Source organism: Gallinula chloropus (genome assembly GCF_964237585.1).
Source record: "Gallinula chloropus genome assembly, chromosome: 5".
NCBI classification, from domain to species: domain Eukaryota; kingdom Metazoa; phylum Chordata; class Aves; order Gruiformes; family Rallidae; genus Gallinula; species Gallinula chloropus.
Genome location: NC_140090.1, coordinates 3,120,538 through 3,132,856, shown reverse-complemented (window position 1 = coordinate 3,132,856; position 12,319 = coordinate 3,120,538).

The window sequence follows — 12,319 nt, the reverse complement described above, 5'->3', positions numbered from 1 at the left end:
TGTCCTTCTGATGCTGAGGAGCCCAGAACTGGACCCAGCACTCAAGGTGCAGCCTCACCAGTGCCCAGTCCAGGGGCACAATCACCTCCCTAGACCTAGTGGTCACACTATTTCTGATACAAGCCAGGATGCCACCGGGCATCTATAAGTCCAGTTAGGATAATTACCCAATTGAGGGCATAATGTCAAAGAAAAACCTGGATACTGTTATAGTTCTGACCTGAACCCTTTCTAAACAACAACAAAAACATTTGCATTTCAAGAAGGGTAAAAAAAAGCTCAAGATCCACCCACATCTATTTCCAACGACACAAAGAAACCCCAAACAGATCGGAAATGGTTCATTAGCAACAGTAATTTAAAGGTCTGGATCCTGTAGAGAGTTGACGAAACAAAATTCACTGGGATTTGTCATTTATCAGATTTTCCACATTTTTCCTACTTTCAGTGTACCCTTCTAAGTATTAATTCTCATTCACTTTGATGCTAAAGATTAGCAATAACTTGAGGTGAAGAAACAGGAAGATCTCCCATCTGATCTTGGTTATTAGAGAGTGGAAAGTCCTTAATACAGAAACACACAACTCCAACCTAAGGAGGACTTTTCATTATGCCAGTCATGCTTGGAGCCTACCAACAGGCAGGCACTCAGTGAGAGCAGGAAATCAAATCCCTCATTTGCAAAAACAAATTAAAGAGACCAAATTGCAGTAGGCAATACACAGAAAATGAGATAAAAAATTGGTTAGGATTAATTTCTTTGGACGAATCTATAGGTTATATATGATCTCGGAGTTCACATTTGTTTCTGTGATGTCTAAGAAGGAAGGAAAAGATCATGGGGGTGGGGGAAGCTTAATTTTCTTATATTGTCATCCAGGAGGCATGCAGCTATCAAACAGGAGTACATTATCTCAATGATCTACTCAAAAGCAATAAACCACTTTGAAGATGCCCCAAATAATTGTATGGATGTTCTGATGGGCAAATTGAAGATGAGCATTGTCTAGGGGCTTAGAATAAGTTCAATAACTCTCTCAGCAACACAATGAGCTTTGAAGAAAGAGCAGTCAGCTAGCTCGGCAGCATAAGAAATTAGCAGTTATTTTAATGAGCACGATCCCTCAGTGCTAATAACTTCATCAGATGACAGTCTGACTTTGTACTCACAGGGTGTCATATGTGCATCTTCCTCAACAGCTGTAATCTAGAAATTCATTCTGAGTTCCCTTTTTATTTTAGAGCCTTAAATTACATCCCAAAGACTCTTTGGGGATTAATTCAATTTACTTACAAAATTTTCCATTTCCAAATTAAAAATGCACAATATATTTCCTTTAAATCCAGCCAGGCATTAAACTGTTAAGGAAGTGCTTAGTCCTTTTCCCAGCACTATTTCAGGACTTAAAGGATGCTTGCTATGTTCAAATTCTCCTCAAGCCTTTAGCCATGGTTTGGGTTCAACTGCTCCCAGACATCTCAACTGCTCTCTTCCAGGTCTAACTCATTATTCCATGAGTCCTGCCTTTACTTGAGCTTAAGAGATGTGAGTAACATGTTAGAGAGCACCTGCCTTCCTTTAAGAAATGTAAATTCAAAGAAGAGGCCAGGTCTAAGAGGAATTGGTGCTTTGAGCCATTTCACTCATCCATTAGGTCTGGGGATCGTTGCAAACTTACCCTGACAAACTTCTATTTCCAATTACAGGAACTCTAATTGCAACAATTCTTTTTTGGGTTTGGGTTTTTTTTTTTCCTCTTCAATGAAATAAAGTCAAAATACATAAACTTCAGGGTTTGCAATTAATCCTTCCCCTGGAAAAGCAGGGGAGGGTGGGGGGGAAAGAGTCTTTGCATAGTCAGATTGCCAATTATTTGGAAACATGAGGTCTGGATATTGTAAAAATGTGTGGGCTTTTCCTTAATCTACTGTTTTTAGTACTACTTCTCAGCAATGCAATGCTAGTGGCAGCAGCTCTTCTCTCCTGTGCTGAGCACACAGCTCTGATGAGAAACTACAACCTGGGATGGGATAGCATCTCTGCAGCAGCTGAGACACCTAATACAGACAAGGAAAACAGCTGGCACGCTCCTGAGGAGCATCTCTAACATGAGAAGTCTCACAGGCTGCTGAGGGGAAAGAAAGACTGTGAGTTCATGTCTCAGATCCATCTTCCCCAGCAGCTCCTGAGTCCCGTGGATTTCTTGGGCGATGAAGTGTCAGCTCAGCCTAAGTGAAGGATTTGTCCTTGCATGCACAAAGGGATTCATTTCCCACTCCTAAGATGTTTACAGCAGCTCAGTCCAGAGTGTTTAGGTTTATCACTATTACAGCCACCACCACAGGATAAAAAATGGAGCGTGGGACCATAAAGAGACAGAGAAAAGAGGGCTGGGGTAATTGTAAGGGAGGAAGCTTGCACTTCCTCACGCAGATCTCGCTAATCATCGACAATCAGGGAGAAAGAGTGAAATACTGTTTATAGGGGTTTTGTAAATTACTGCATTACCATAAAGATTGCCCGACTCTCTCATCTCAGCAGCTCTTAAACGTGGACAGATCATGATGAACTTCACCAGGAGGCATTTTTCTTCAACAAGAAAACCTTCTAGTGCTATTTAAGTTCAGTTTGCCATAAAACTTCCTATATTCACTGGCTGAACGTCTAGTGAAAATAATAACCCTGAATAATGATCACAGCCAGGACAGTTGGCAGCAGATCCACTACAATTACCAAAAGTTAATTAGAATTATTAAAATAACAAACACAAGGCCACCGATATTATACATCTACATTTAATAATGGAATCCAACAGTGCATCTGATTCATGAACTACATTATATTATTTTAAAGCCTTTTCTTTCTTACCAAATTAAATATTGATGGATTATCCTCTCCGAATCAGTTGGTGGATTGAATTCTATTTATACAGGCCTTAAAAATTAAGCTATAGAGCAGAACTATAAAGAGCCCGTTGTCTCCCTGAGCAGTAAAACAACTTGTGGTGCATTTTTTTTTTTTTTGCTTGTCTCCCTACCCACAGTATTGTGTTTGGGAAATGAAATTCCAGGCTCAAAAGCGATCGGTCAGGCAATCTCATCAGGAATCAGTCAGATTCACATCCTATTGCTGGTTTAATATAAGTTTAAGGCCAGGCTGAAACAAATTCCAAGTTTGTCAACATCTTTGCGCCCACACAAACCCTAATAGTTTTAATGTGCTGTATAAATGCACCATCTCTCTCACAGCTTTAATCTTCCCAAGCATTACAACAGCTCTTTGCTCTCAGGAACCCTTGTCTGTGGCCTTCCTGCCTTCTTCGTTCACACCAGGGTTATTTTAATCAGAGAAGTCAGAGCAGCTTTCACACGTGTTTACTTCGCTCCTGCATGTGCACAGTAGCATTAAAAAACAACCCCAACCCCGTTGCTTTATTTTTAGATCCCCAACTGAATTATGCAACACAGGGTATCAGGAGAGAACTTCCAAGCCTTTATATTGGCAAATTCAAAGAGGAATTGCTGACACATACAATGCTGCTTTACCCAAACAAGCATTGGCAAGGCCACATGTGCTCATATTCTTCGTTCACTTTAACAAATCCAGCACCCTTTCAGGCCAATATTCCACTCAGCCATTGGGCAAAACTCAAACACCAGTTTAACCACCTCAACTGAAGAGATATGTAACTCCCTGAGCCGCTCAGAGGGTTTTCTTCAAGTCACAAGAAAAAGCATAACTCTTCTTGCCCTAACCAGTTATCTCAGCCATCAGCCTTCCCAATTCTGCAATCCTGCAAGCATAAAAAGAAAATATATAAATAGTCTTAATGTTTTAAAGCAAAACATACCCAGGGGCAATTAGGAATGTAAGCAAGAAATCCAATATGGTGTATTGGGATAGAAATAATTACAAGCCAGGCAATGGATTTGAATCTACTCACCCCTCTATTCGTTATCGTGGGTTTAAATGACACCAATTAGTTAAGGAAGAAAGAATACAAGATTCAACAGAGCCATTAAAAATGCTCAGAGGTCTTCAGGCTGTGAATTGCTTTACTGAAGTTCACATGTATAGCAGGAGTGAAAAGGTGGAAGAGGCAGGAGATGCAGCCCCACTCTCAGCACTTAGAAGTAAAGATCCCACACGAGTGCCTTCTCTCCAAACTATTTTCAGTTCTTTAATTCTAAGTGGTTGCAAAGGTCTGAACCCAGATTTCCCTCGTGATGCCGTATGGAGGGTTGTTTTGAGATGTATCAACCACTTCATTTAATACAGGAGAAAACAGAAAGAGATACATATTTTTTAGCAGTTTACACAGATTAAAGGGCTTACTATAGATTAATGAAAAGCACAACCATAGGCATTGAAATAAGACTTGTAGGTATTGTGAATGCATCTCCTCTTTTGTTTGCTACTGCAGCCACAAGAACGTGGAAAATCAAGGTGGTTACCTGGCAAATTGGCCCAAGACAATTTAAGGTGACCAAATTAAGCCATCTAATCACATTTCCTTCCTCACAGCTAAGGTCATTGAAAAAAAATGAAATAACTTCTCAGTGATGCATATTAAAGTTTAAAAATAATAGAGAAAGGAAAAAATCAAGAGGGGAGAGCTTTCTCCACTGCTGGAACTTGAACTGAATTTGAATGCCAAATCTAGTCTAGCCAACCCATCTAGGTGGCTGGTAGAGCAAAACACACCAACCCAGATGAGCAGCCAAAAAAGCTTCTACATGTATTCTGGGGGGAAGTACAGATGAGCTTGACCAACAGGTTGGGGTGAGGACAAGTTAGAAATTCTCAGTCGGAAAAAATATTAATGGAGAAGTCATCTACACCTTACCAGAGCATAACCTCTAAAAGCACTAATAAAGATGAGACTCTGAACAGCAGCTCTCCAAAAAATCAGGAAGAGATGAGAAAGTCTAAAATGGTAAATAATAACCTTAGAGCACAGGAATAATGTAGAAATAATATGAGCTGCCAACGGGAAAGGGAGATGTCAGGAAGGGCTGACATCCTGGTCCAGCACAGGTCTCACCTTCATGCCAGTCCCTCACCATGCATGTACAACACAGCAAACACAACTCCTGCTCATCAGAGAACATTTGCCCTTTTCCTCACTCCCCTGGTAACAGCACGAAGCCGTGGAGACCCCCTTACTCTTCCTGACCACCTCTTCCAAACTGCTCCTTTTAGTTTCCCAGAATATCTAGGGATTTTTACTAATTAAGTAATTTCACACCATATTATCTATAGTTAACAGGAATCCAGGCTTTACTAATTTGATCTCCATATGTCTAGCGCCATTAATTCATGCTGTACCACCACCTCTGAGCACAGACTACAACCGACCTCTTGGTCTCTGTTCTAAAGTATTCACAGCACTGACAGCTATCAGAAGTCAAAGGAGTTGAGCGTAGCCCAGCGAAGCCAGGATCAGGAGTCAGCTGAACTACAGATTGATTAGATAGACTTTTTAAAAGTAAATTTACATAAATTTTCAAGGGAGCTTGTCCTTCAAGCAGTGTGCTGGAAAAGGAGCAACACAGGGACTTCTTTCTCCTGCCTTTTCCCCTCCCTCTCTTCCATGCTCTCCACTCCATTTTCCTTGTTTCAAAACATGGCCACTGTTGGTGACCATTTCTGTTGGCTTCTATTTCCATGCTATCATGACTATTTCACTTTCCCTCCACGTTGTACATGCATGAGGATGTCCACATAGAATCACAGAATGGTCTGGGTTGGAAGGGACCCCAAGGATCACACAGTTCCAAACCCCCTCCCACATCCAACATTGGATCTCCAAGTAGGGAACATCCCAATTTGTTCAGCTTTTGCCTTGAACAGGCACCTTGATCTCCTTCCTCTTACTTTCAAAATGTCCTTTCTAGATTTTTCAAGTGGTGGTGTTAGTTCTGGTATCATCATTCCCCGAGGATGCTAAATGTAATTATATTGTTTTTACTTCTCTCTAATTAAAAAAAGCCACTTTGAATTTCCAAGAGAGCTGTTCTCTCTTGGAAAACAATTAAAAGGTACTTGAAACTTGGCCAAACTGGGTTTGGGGCATCACAGTTTGAACAGTTGAGAAGTTTTAAAAGTTGGATCCCTCATTAAATCCTGCACAGTGAGTTTTCTGGAGACCTAAAATAACAAGACGCTTGAAACCTTAAGGGGAAGTGTCATTTTTAACACTGATTTCCACCACTACAACTGAGTCAAGAGGAGTCTTGTCACTGACTCAGAAGCTTTCATGAAGCCAGACCTTCATGTACCAGTTACCAAATCGAAATTCCACCCAACAGAAGTGTGAAAATATTTTCAGCATATTTATCAGCACCTCCTCTTGCACGGAATGAAAACAAAACCACCAGATTAGAGGAGAGTGAAAGACAGAATATTAGCCCCCTGAGCTGCCAGCGACCCCGGACTTCTGCCAATACATGTCACTCCCAGCCAGAGCACCCTCATGCTATTCTATTTAATCAGCCCATACCCAAAATTCTTTAAAAAACCCCAAATGAAGTTAAATAACAAACAGCATAAATATTTTAATAGGCCTTCACATCACCAACTGCCAGACCAGCTGTCTGAATTGTGAGAGTTTTGCTGGGTTGTTGGGGTTTTTTTGGTAGAAATCAGGAAAACATACATCTACATCATGGGAAGCATCTGTCTTGGGAGTGATCCCCAGCCCCAAGCAGAGTGGCACGGATGGGTCCATGTGGGTGCTTCTCCACTGAGCGGAGCTGGGACCCATCTCTGCATCCATACCAGCATCCCTTCCCTAGCCTCCCTCTTCAGGGAGAAGACAAAAAGAGAGTCCTGATCTGAGCATATCAAGCTCAGCTTCCTTCCCAAATAGTATTCAACATTAAACAGAAAACGAGTGGGACAAATCATCATAATACTCTGGCACTACCCACAAGCCATAAGGCAGCTGCCTCTTACTGGGACAAGGAAAAGTGGTTCCACTCATTCTCCTCCACTTGTGGGAAGGCTTGTTCTGCAGAGCCACACTACAAAAGAACAGGCTGGGCTTCATCCAGCTAATATTTTGGGAAAGTGATGGCTTTTGTCAGAGATGTTCCTTTACTTGGAGTATTTTACAACACGCGGTTGGAAAACATGAGGAGGACAATGCTTGGAACCCTGAAGGGACCAGATCAGAAGGAGGTGAGTTAAGTGTCTGTGGCTGTGTATTTAATGGCATGTTCATAGGGAGAAAGAGGTGTTCTTTGAATCTGTAAGTGTAATACCACTGCTGTTGGGAAAAAATAGTCTAAAAAATTTTAAAAGTCTTAAATTCTTCCAGTTCCAGCCTGTGTTAAGGTAAATGTCACTTTAAATGTTTGTGAAATCAGAAGATGGAACATTAATTTCCCAAAAATAGAAAACACTAATTAAAAACACAGATGATACAAGCATTGGCTATGAAACATGAAAAAGAACACACACACACTTACATTTGAAACAGTGGATGGTGATGATGATTACTCACTCATCTCTGTGTATATTGTGTAAGGTAACCTCCAAGCAGGTTCAGTTTCCAGAGCCAGGCACAATGCCTGCTGCAGGCAAGAGCTCACTAGCTCAATTTCAAGGAGAAATACCTGATTATTTTTTTTTCCACAGCAGAAATTGGACATCTCATGGAGGCAATGCAAGAGCAGCATTGCACACCAACTCGATCCAGCTTTCACACCTTGAGGTTTACCTGCATCCCCACACCCCAGTTTTCATTCTGAACTTATTAGACTGCACAGTAAGTAGACCAAAGCTATATACTGACTTCATTTAATTAATATTCACTAAGATACAGCAGTTGATTATTAAATTTTGTACTGAGGACACTGATTTTCATTAAGGATACTGATTTTCCCCTAACACTAGTAACACACTCTTCATTTTCCACAACTTAACGTTGTGGAAAACATTATAAACAGTTTTATACAAGTTAAAGTTGTATAAAAACTTTATTTGGAGCCTCAAGAATAGCTGATATTCAGCTAGAAATATTGTGTTGGAACACTGACTATTGCTTACCCTCAAAGTTCCCTAGACTTCTGCATACTACTACCACTATTTTATTTATTTATGATTTTCCTGCTCAACTAAATTACTGCCCTGCCCACTGGCAAAGCTCTGAACTACCCTAATAAGCACTCCAAACACTGAATCCCCAATCATGAGGTTTCCCTGCAGGTTAAATCAGCAAGATTCCTCATCCTGCTTTAGTAAGAGCTTTAGAGCAGGTTCACATCACCCTCTCAAAAGCTAAGGACAGACGACACGATGGCCCAGAGCTCCAGAGAGGAATACAAGAGTCCAGCAATGTGCCTTAAATTCTCAGCCTCTTGAGCAGTGGTGAAAGATCCCACATGGCTCTGTTCAAACTTACCACGGCACAAAAGAGCAACGTTGGGGTTTCTTTCATTGGGTTTGTGTGCTGCCACCACACGAGGGAGCCATCTCCTCACAAATTCACCACCTCTGAAGACTCACAGAATCGCCTGGGTTGGAAAAGACCCTTTAAATCATTGAGTCCAACTACAGCCTAACCCTGCTCAGTCCACCTCTGGACCATGTCCTCAAGCACTTCATCTACTACACCTCCAGGGATGGTGACTCCACCACCTCTCTGGGCAGCCTGTTCCAAAGCCTGACAACCCTTTCAGCAAAGAAATTCTTCCTGACATCTACCCTAAGTCTTCCCTGGTGCAATTTCAAGCCATTCCCTCTCATCCTATCTTTCACCACCTTGCAGGTAGCTGTAGAGAGTGATGAGGTCTCCCTTCAGCCTCCTTTTCTCAAGACTAAAAAGCCCCAGCTCCCTCAGCCACACCTCATGGGACTTGTGCTCCAGGAAGAGTTGAATCCAACACAAGCACATCCCCATAGGTCCTGAGCCTCTCAAAGGGGCACGGTCCCTGGTCCAGGGTCAGCATCACCAACCCTGAATCAGCCCAGGTAAGTCATGGAGAGATGAAATCCTCAGCCAGGGCGACAAACCCCATTTTCTGTACCATTCCCATTACACACAAGTGAGAGAGAGCTTATAGTAACACTCCTAAGTGCAAGGTGCATTATTTCCACCTGAAAACCAAGAAAATCACAGCCATCAAATTCCCAAGCAATGCACAGCAACGAGCAACACAAATTTGAGGCATGCAACCTTTATATTTTGACCCATAAATTGTGCCTGCATCGAGGCAGCTGGCCAGCAGCTTTTCCTTGCCATCATCTGTTCAACCTCCAGCATCACTGGCAGCTTCAGCACTGCCATCTCTGCATTTATAGCTGCCATCTCTGCATTTATGACTTTATTTTTTTTAAGTATTTGTACAGAAGTGCTTTAACCACAGAGCCTGATCTCTCCCACCAGCCAATTACCAACATAATTCATTACCAAGTAGGTACTGAAGAAGCTGAGGTGATTTTTCACTCCAACTCTCACAAAGCTTGTAGCCACACAGAAACATTTAAAGGATTTGAGTAATGAATTTAGATGATTCAAATTCTGCTTGCTTTGGTGTCTTAATCCTCCCCTCGTCCTGCTGTCATGTGCCCTGAATATGACTGGGTTCCCACAGAGAAGGTGTAATTACAGACTCTATCATACCACGTGCAGGGAAGGGAGCAGGGTGAAGTTCACACAGCCTTAAACCCAGCCCTCCCTGCTGTCAAATGGCTCATTTGAAAACTGCATAACGGTGATGTCCTACAGTCCAGGGCTGTTTCTACTGGAGAAACACAGAATTTTAAGGATTGGAAGAGATCCCCAGAGCCCATGGGGTCCAACCCCCTGCCCAAGCAGGGTCCCTAGGACAGGGCACACAGGGCGGTGTCCAGACGGGGCTGGAATCTCTCCAGAGAAGGAGACTCCACACCCCCTGGGCAGCCTGTCCCAGGGCTCCCTCACCCTCACTGGCAAGAAGTTCTTCTCCACATTGGGGGGAACTCCCTGTGCTCCAACTTAAGCCCATCGCCCCTTGTCCTGTTCCCACAGACACTGAGCAAAGGCTGCCCATGTCCCCCTGTGTCCCACCCTTCAGCTATTGATACCCATTGATCAGATCCCCTCTCAGGCTGCTTCTCTCCAGGCTGAACAGCCCCAGCTCACTCAGCCTTTCCTTGTAGGGAAGATGCTCCAGGCCCTTAATCATCTCTGTAGCTCTTCCCAGGAGAGAGAACCCCACAATCAACTTCTGAATATTCACATGGAAGCCTGACATTCATCAAGAGCCACAGAAAGGAAAGGTTGTCATCAGCACTCAACTAACAGAGACTATACAGTGCAGAGATATGGCACCTCCACTTTTGAGGGCATCCCCCTCCCAAACGTCAGAGCCCCATGACCAGAAGCAGGAATACCCAGGAACCAGATTGAATCCCCATAATGGAAGGTGCTGCCATGGCCCATCCTGGCTTCTTGCAGAAGAATTAAAGCACATTATGGGGGGGAAGCATTTTGAAAAAGAAAATCATCATGAAGCAAATGTGTAATTTGTCAAGTGTCTTCCTGAAATATTAAAGTACAGGGACATTTCTCCTACCTTATACTACTTTGTAGAAGCTTCACATAACTTCACAAACTGTGTAACAGTTAGCTTAAAGAAGGTGTCTTCACACAGTCAGCCAAAATATTAGGGAACATTATTACATATCTGCCCTCAGTCTCTCACTGCTTACACCATCCAAAAGCCTCAAGACAAAACTTCTGAGACACAACTTCCACCTACACCTTATTTAAAGCTGTGTACACAAACGGGTATCGCCTAACAAGAGGGTGGCAGAACGGTGAAGCACCACACTCTTCTACCTACTAATTACCATTACATGGGAAAGGATTTGACAGTACAGCGTATGCTTCTCAGAAGAGGCCTCATTTTTCTTTACTTCTATTAACCAACTTGGTCTATAATTAAAAGAACAGCTTGAATCCTTGTGATGAAGCAACACGGCTGCTTTACTCCTCACTTCCACGCTGATGCGGTGCATCACGCATGATCATACCATTGTATCCCCCTGTTAACAAAATCAAAGAGCACTTCAGCTGGCTTCACCAATGAGAAATTCCTGTGCTTCCCCTCTACCAAATACTGTGCTTGGCCTTCCCCAGTACAAGCACAGTGAGTAGATTCGGCAACAGGACTGTGGTACCCGCGGGCAGAGCCCTGGCAAGCCAGGGATGCCTTCACAGAAGCAGCGCTGGGGATCTGCAGACATTGAGCAGCTTATGTGAATTAAATGTGTGGTGAAGTCAGTGCTGAATACACATGAAGTAATGGAAAGGGAAAGGAAAGCTTTCCTGGGATCAGCTAGGCTCCTTTCCTCCACGCATGCACATTTAATTGTGTTGGAGGACTTGGACTCAGAGACCCTAATGGGTCCCTTCCAAACCAGTGTATTCTAATTATAGCAGCTGGATCAAGCTCTCTGTGCCTTGTGCTCTTTTTCTCCCCAGAAATGATCTGGAAAAAGGAAAGACTAGACAAAGAAACACCCTTTTGGTTTCCTAAATAGGTATTTGTTTTCTTTTTCTAAATTAACCATTAAATGCATTGTCCTCAATCACTGTCATCAATCTTTACCTCTCACGTTAGGCTCAGCCTCAGGATGCAACACGAGCTTTGCAGGAAACACTCACAGTGCCTCCCCGTCCTTGACCACATTGTTTGGGAGAGGATGCTGCTCACACCATCACACTGAATTCCTGTGGTTTCAGCCCAAGTGAGACTTATTTGCAAACTCTTCCCTGAATGCAAAGAGAGAACCCAGGAGATTTATGTCTGCCTGTAGGTATGTACATATGCACACAAATCACATGCTCTATTTTACCTCCCTTTCATCTTCACCATCCTATTAATTCAGCATGTGCTTTCAGGATGGGTCTACCAGAGGGAGGATGGGTGTGCTGAAGTCCCAGCAACACAACCAGCCTCACCATGCTCCCACTGTGGGCAACACCTCATAAATCAAAATTTCATAGACCGATGCCGAACTGCCACTGCTACCTGCAACTGCCTTCCAAGAGCAGGAGTGGCATGAATGAGCAAAGCAGCCTCCTCTAATTCATGCACTTTATATAATGTCAAGAATTAGGGAGTCGATGCTCCCATTCATCTCCATTTGCCTGGCAATAAGTCAGGCTGCCCACAGACTTCTCTATTAACAATTACACACGCACGGCTGCAGTTGCGGCTTTGCCCACGCTGTTCACCTAGTGCTGGGTAGTGCCAAAATAACTCTGTGTGTGGAGACGTAAACAGTTTCAAGAACAGCTTTAAATTTCACCTCTTTATCCTGAAA